Below are 7067 nucleotides of genomic sequence, written 5' to 3'. Positions count from 1 at the left end.
GCTCCGCCGGGCTGTGCCCCTCCCTAGCAGCAGGGCTGGTGGGCGGAGGCGGAGCCCAGCCCAGCGGAGCGCGAGTTCGGCGTTCCCGCCCACCGTGCCGCGCTCCCTGGTTCCCCGCCGCGCTTGGCCTTGCCTGAGGGCGCGCCGGGGAGCTGGAGGGAGGGTGCGGCGCGGTGCGGCGGGAATGGCGAACTCGCGCTCCGCCGGGCTGTGCTCCGCCTCTGCCCACCAGCCCTGCTTCTAGAGTAGGGCAGCTGCCCTAACTTGCCGCATGGTGGGTACGCCCTTGAATACAGATAACTATTTCCCAACATAGCTGCCAAGTTTTCCCTTTTCTCGCGAGGAAGCCTATTCAGCATAAGGGAAAATCCCTTAAAATAAGGGATAACTTGGCAGCTATGTTTCCCAACTCTCAGTCCATATGAAAATGGAATACCACAGTAACCAACTTGGAAGTGACAATCAAAAGTGGAAAATGCTTCAGTTGATTGAAGATATGCGAAAACAAATGATACAGAATAGGCATCAGAATGCACTGGTTGTTTCCAAATGGTCACAGGTGGTAAGCTACTTGTATAGCTATATTCTGATGTTTGCAAGTCAGGATGCTAAAAAAGCCCATTCCAATGGTCATTTGTGAACAAGCTTACAAATCACTATGTAAACTGCCAAAGAACCCTTGGTTTACCCAGAGTTGCCCCACCTCTTCCTTGACCTCAGAATCTGCCAAGGCACCTCTCAAATTTTTGTTTTGGCAGGGGTGTTTGTTGGACATTGCTTGTTTTGGGGGGGGAGACGTTCCTGCTTTTTTGTTAGTGTTTTGTTAAGCCTAATTTTTGGAGGTTGGATGTGTGTCCGAACCTCACCAGTATTCCTTCTTTTAAATGGATATTTTGTGGTGCCCATGAAAGATTTCCAAATTTGCTCCTGGCCCATAACAGGTTAACAACTTTTTTTAATGCATTCAGCTGTATCTCAGTTAAAGAATATGCAGTAGCAATATATAAACAGATAATTTAAAACTCTATAAAGCAATCAGAAACAGAAAATTATTCAGCACCTTTAAACAAAAGCCCAACATGACCACAAGCCACAATAAAATAGTAGAAATCAAAACCACAAATTTCTACAGCCCGGTTAGTCATTGTGTAAAACAACAGTTAACAATTTCATTTAAAAGAGTTGCTTACGGACTTGTAGGGATACGGCCTGTCCAGTCTCACTTGAAAGAGAGTTTCACACATATCCTTTTTAAAGAAGCATGTTTGTCTTTAAAGCTGTAAATGTCAACTCGCACATCTCGGAGTCATTATATAATTTGAATGGTTATGAGTTCTGCTGTTATTCAAAGCGGAGAAAAGCCTCTCCCTTAAAATGGCTTGGTCCTTGCTCTTACTCAGTATCAGTGTGCAGTTTATTCATCATCGTCATAATCAAGTGCAGTTTCTGCTTCATTTTCTTTTTCATCTTCCCCTTCGTCATCTCTTGGGATGCCATCTCCTACTTCCTCTTTGTTCACTCTGGAAGCATGATCAGAAAGAGTCACTAATGTTTTACCAAACTGAGTTCATCCAACTCTAAACTCACATTTGGAAGTTCCACAGATTTCAAAGTGACTTACCTGGAAATAAGTATGCTTAGTGTGCCTATTGGCTATTGCACAAAATCCCTACGTACTTCTTTTGTGCAATGCTCTCCCAGCCATCATTTGACAAGAGAGTAAAGTAACATCTGAATTGATAAGCCTTCTGGGGTTACATTCTGGGGATCGCTCCTAAAGCCAAAATCACATATAGTCAAAATACATGGTGTGAAATGGCAGGTGGGATTGCCAAAGTCTTGTTTCTTCTCTCTCTCTCTCTCTCTCTCTCTTTTGCCAAGCACTTTGTACCTCAAGGATCTCCTCTCCCCCTCCTCCATATGAACCATTCCAGACCCTGCAAAAAATTATCAATTGACGCCCTTCTCTGTGAGCCTTCTCTGTGAGAGGTCCAGAGGGTAGCAACACAAGAATGGCCTTTTCTGTAGTGGCTTCCCACTTGTGGAATGCTGTCTCCCAGGCATGTCCAACAGGTAGATCGTGATCTACCATTAGATCACTGGACATCTGCAGTAGATCACTGGTAGATCATTGGCTCCCCCCAAAGAAGCTGAACAACTGTGGCTCCCCTAAAAAAAGCTCAACATTTTACCTCCTCCCTGAAAAACTCAACAACTTTGACCTGAAAACCCCCAAAATCGGTCTTCCTCCTTCCTTAAAAAGTTCAACAACTTTGACCTGAACCCCCCAAAATGGGGATAGATAACTGCCAGTTTTTAACTCTGTGAGTAGATCGCAGTCTCTTGGGAGTTGGTCACCCCTGCAGTGTCTTCAATAATCACACTCCAATAACTAATAACCAATAACACCCCCCCCCCAAAGGGCTATGGCATTTTATTTAAAACAGGATTTTATGATTAAGTGATATACAAATGATTATGATATACAATCATATACAAATGATATGATTAAGTGATAGACAAATGCTGTCATATAAAAAATTAAATCACAGCATCTACTAAAATAACAGACAATGGTAATTGTAATGCATTTAACCCTTCCAAACAGCCATAGGAATACATGGAGAATTCTGAATTGTCTCATTCATATACAGGTATGATTATTTTAAATTAATGTACTTATTGAATACATTTATATGCCACATTTCAGAGGGGAGGTTCCACACAAGGGAACAAACACAAATGTATAAATTAAAGAATGTGCAGTACCAATATGTAAAGCACCTTTAAACAAAAGCCCAATATGACCATTAATCACAATAAAATAGTAGAAATCAGCACCACAAATTTGCACAGCCCAGTTAGTCACTGTGTAAAACAACAGTTAACAAATTCATTTTCAAGGCCTGCTTACAGACTTGTGGGGATATTATGGCCTGTTAATCTCACGTGTGTCTTTAAAGCTGTAAATGTCAACTGACACATCTTAGTCATTAAATAGTTGGAATTGTTATGAATTTTGACCCTCTCAATCAGTATCAGTGGTCAAATAAATAAATTCCTTTGGAGTGTTGGATGGACTTCCCCCAAACATCAGCATCAGAGCTTAAGAGTACTTCTAGATCCAAGCATCCATCTGATGTCCAGGTTAAGTAGCCAGAAACATTCATGATTAGATCTTGTTCCACTGTCAACCCTCTTGAATTAATCTGTCTTTGTATAATGTTTATTATTATTGCCATAATTGCATCAGGATTTTATTTTTCTAACCTGCTTTGAGACGAGTGGTTGAAAAGCAGTATATAAGATGCCAAATAAATGAATCAAATCACACTTGATCCCTTGTACTATGTCGTGCTGAAGGACCAAAGGGTCTGAATATGACTTCTTTTCCCCTTGCATGAATACTGGCAAGACATACCAAAAATCTACATTTGGTACAGAAGTTTGTAGGACGATGCTGGCCCAAATTATTTTACCATAAAATGTACCAATGCTTGGGTGTCAGAGATTCCTGTATGAGAAGGTTCACACTTTCCTTTCAGACAATTTTTATAGCATGTGGTTCTCGCAGATAAATAATGCCATTAAATGTGCCCTAAAAAAACAAGAAGGATCCAAATGTGCCATTTGAAAAAAAATTACTATTTAAAGCCAAGCATTTGATTCCTGATCCGGCAAGCTTGAACAACCATAACTTTAGGAACTTGTGCACTAACCTGTGTTTCTTGGGTAGAGGCTCAGTCTTGTTTTAATGTGTGGGTATGTGCAAGAGAGAGATACTTGAAAGAATCTACAGAGCATGACTTCACAATGGCAGTTGGAGCTATTATTTACAGAATCAAGGAGTATGTTTCCATGGTACTACAGTAGTTTATTCCATAGTTTCTCAGACGGCAAAATGAAATTCTGTAGAGAAATGGGATTTTGGTGAGTGCTAAAGACTAAAGGCGTTTCCGTGTGCTGCTCTGGTTCGCCAGAAGCGGCTTTGTCATGCTGGCCACATGACCTGGAAGCTGTACGTTGGCTCCCTCGGCCAATAATGCGAGATGAGCGCGCAACCCCAGAGTCGGTCACGACTAGACCTAATGGTCAGGGGTCCCTTTACCTTTACCTTTAAAGACTAAAGAAGATTGATTTGGGTAGGTGGTTCTGGACATACTGCATCTCTGGATTTTAACTATTTCATATTTGCAGATGTATTTACGGTGTGGTGGCAGACACATCACATACTTCATGAATGCAGCATACTGCCCCAGCAACCTAGTTATCACAGGTGATGTGAAAATTGATGAATTTATCTCACCAGTGTTTGTAAAAGTCTAGAGTAACATGTATACAGTAAAACTTTAGAGGCAGGAATTGGAAGGCAGGGATTAATTTAATGACCAGATATCAAGTCTCATAATTCATACAGAAGTATATCAGCACCGTGTGTTTTCCCACAATTAAGAATTTACGTACATTAAATTGATCTTAAAAGTAATTAGGACTATAAGGAAGCACTCTTAAATACATACGTTTGATACAAATATGCAAAAAGATATACTTTAAACCTATTACATGAATTCTTCATATGCCTGAAAGATAGATATATTCTGTGGCAATAACAAAGGCTACAGAACAAAGCACCACATTTTACAACTAAATGAAAAATAAAATAATTACACACATTTGTACCTTCCAGAATTAAAGCTTCTCAGTATCCAAAACCTGTTTTTAAAGTATAGGCACGCACAGGCAGAGCCTACAGCCAGTACAGTATCCTCAGCTGCATTGGACACAGGGTTGGCCCTACCATTAGTCAAAGTGTGATAGCTGCTTTGGGGAGACGTGAAAAGGCAACAAATCATTACAAAATTTATTATTAATGTACTTTTGCTACAAGGGAGGGATGGAAGTGCTTGTTAGGTTTTCTGCCTCAGGTACCAAAATAACTTGTCTTGCCTTAATGGGTACTATGCACCTTGACTTGGTGGGGGAATGGGTGTTATTTGCTTCTCAGCCTCAGGCAACAAAATATATTGAGCCAACACTGGCTGCAGGCTAGGCTTAGAACTGGAGAGCAGCATAGCTGCCAAGTTTTCCCTTTTCTCGCGAGAAAGCCTATTCAGCATAAGGGAAAATCCCTTAAAAAAAGGGATAACTTGGCAGCTATGGAGAGCAGCTGGCTGGTTGCAGAACACCCTTCTGCAGCCGTAGATTCGTACATGTCCACCTTCTAGATTTGAATTTCCTCCTCACATCTTGAGCTCCCACAGATGAAGGACTGGAAGATGTTTGCAGAGATGCCAGCAGATTGTGGTCCATGTTTTCATGAGTCTTACAAAGGTGAGATAGGAGACCCACTACTGGACCAGTGTCTTGCCTCAGTAATGGACTGGATGAGAGCCAACAAACTGAAACTCAATCCAGATAAGACTGAGGCACTGTTAGTGGGTGGTGGGAGGTCGCCTGCTTTGTAGCTGATCCTTTGCTGTCGCAGGTGGCCTCAGTGGCCCAGAGTGCTTTCCATCACCGTTGGCTGGTGGCCCAGCTATGGCCCTGTCTGGACAGAGGTAGCCTAACTACTATTGTCTATGCTCTGGTAACCTCAAGGTTAGGTTACTGCAATGTGTTATATGTAGGACTGCCTCTGAAGATGGTTTGGAAACTTCAGCTAGTGCAGAATTCTGTGGCCAGGTTGCTCACCAGAGCAAGGCAGTTTGAGCATATTATACCAATCCTGGTTCCAACTGCACTAACTACCAATAAGTTTCTGGGCCCAATTCAAAGTGCCGGTTTTGACCTATAAAGCCTTAAACGGCTCCGGACCACAATACCTCAAGGACCGCATCTCCATATGAACCTACCGGGACGCTGAGATCATCATCTGAGCCCCTTCTTCGTGTGCCTCCTCCTCGAGAGGTCCAGAGGGTGGCAACACAAGAACGGGCCTTCTCTGCAGTGACTCCCCATCTGTGGAATGACTGCTCCCCACATCAAATGGGGAGCGCCTTTTGCATGGTCGTGCGCAGCCCCCCGGATCCCAATGCGACTCCTGGTAGTTTGGGCTGGCTTCATCCTCCCCAGGCCGGATACCTGGAGGTCTCTGCCTACCTCAGCCAATCACCCAATCCCGCCTGGGGAGGCGTTGCCAGGGGATTGGCCAGGTAAGGGGAGGGACTGCCCTGCCCAAACAACAGAAGGTGAATCTTACCTGCAAAGTGGAAGTTGGCTCCTGAGCTTCTCCCACCCTGCCCTCCCTCAGTTAAAACTTCTTTTGCAGCTTAACCTCTTCTCCACAGGTACTCAGGTGCTGCTACATCAGGGTCACTGTTGAAGGGCCAGAAAGGAATTTTCCTGCATTGGCAGGTTTTGCCTTTCCCGTAGCAAAACGTCACAACTTTGGCGGTTTCAGGCCTTGGGCAGAATCCTTTAGTCTATCTTCCTAAATGGGGGGGGGCATGAAGCGGTGACCCACACCCCCCTTGTGGCGGTGATCCCTGAGTTCCCCGTTAAAGGGGTCTTGGGGGGCAGGCATTGGCCATACGCCGAGAGGTTGTCATTGCTCTCCCCTCCAATGGCGGCAAAACGGGGGGGGCGGGCTCTCTGCTTGAACATATGTTCTCCAGAGCCAGCCGAATCCCCACACATTCTGGATAACCCTGAAGTCTCTCAGATCCCCAGCTGGGGATTGGGAAGGATAAACGCCCAATGCCTGAGCCAAGGTCTCCCTACACCTTCAACTTAATAAAGTTGTGGCCAATTTTAATCCCATAGCACGTCTTGAGTCATTATTCCGCTCGGGGATACCCTGGGGTTGGGGGGGGGCTCCGCCTGTCCGCGCAATACTCTCCCCAGGGAAGTTCGCCTAGCGCCTTCATTATACACCTTTAGGCACCAGTCAAAAACATTTACGGTATATATATTTTCTGTTTTACAGAATGAACCATGGAAAGAGAAGATGGGAAGTCATTGATACTTTAAGGATGTAAAATGCGTATTTGAAATTGCAAAAACATTCCTTTTTAACCAGCCCTTTGGTTGATTTGATTGACATCCTATGCCCTTTTAAAATGTGGGTT

The sequence above is a fragment of the Zootoca vivipara genome, chromosome 5, assembly GCF_965207765.1.
Source record: "Zootoca vivipara chromosome 5, rZooViv2.hap1.1, whole genome shotgun sequence".
NCBI lineage: Eukaryota > Metazoa > Chordata > Lepidosauria > Squamata > Lacertidae > Zootoca > Zootoca vivipara.
This window is presented reverse-complemented; position numbering follows the sequence as displayed.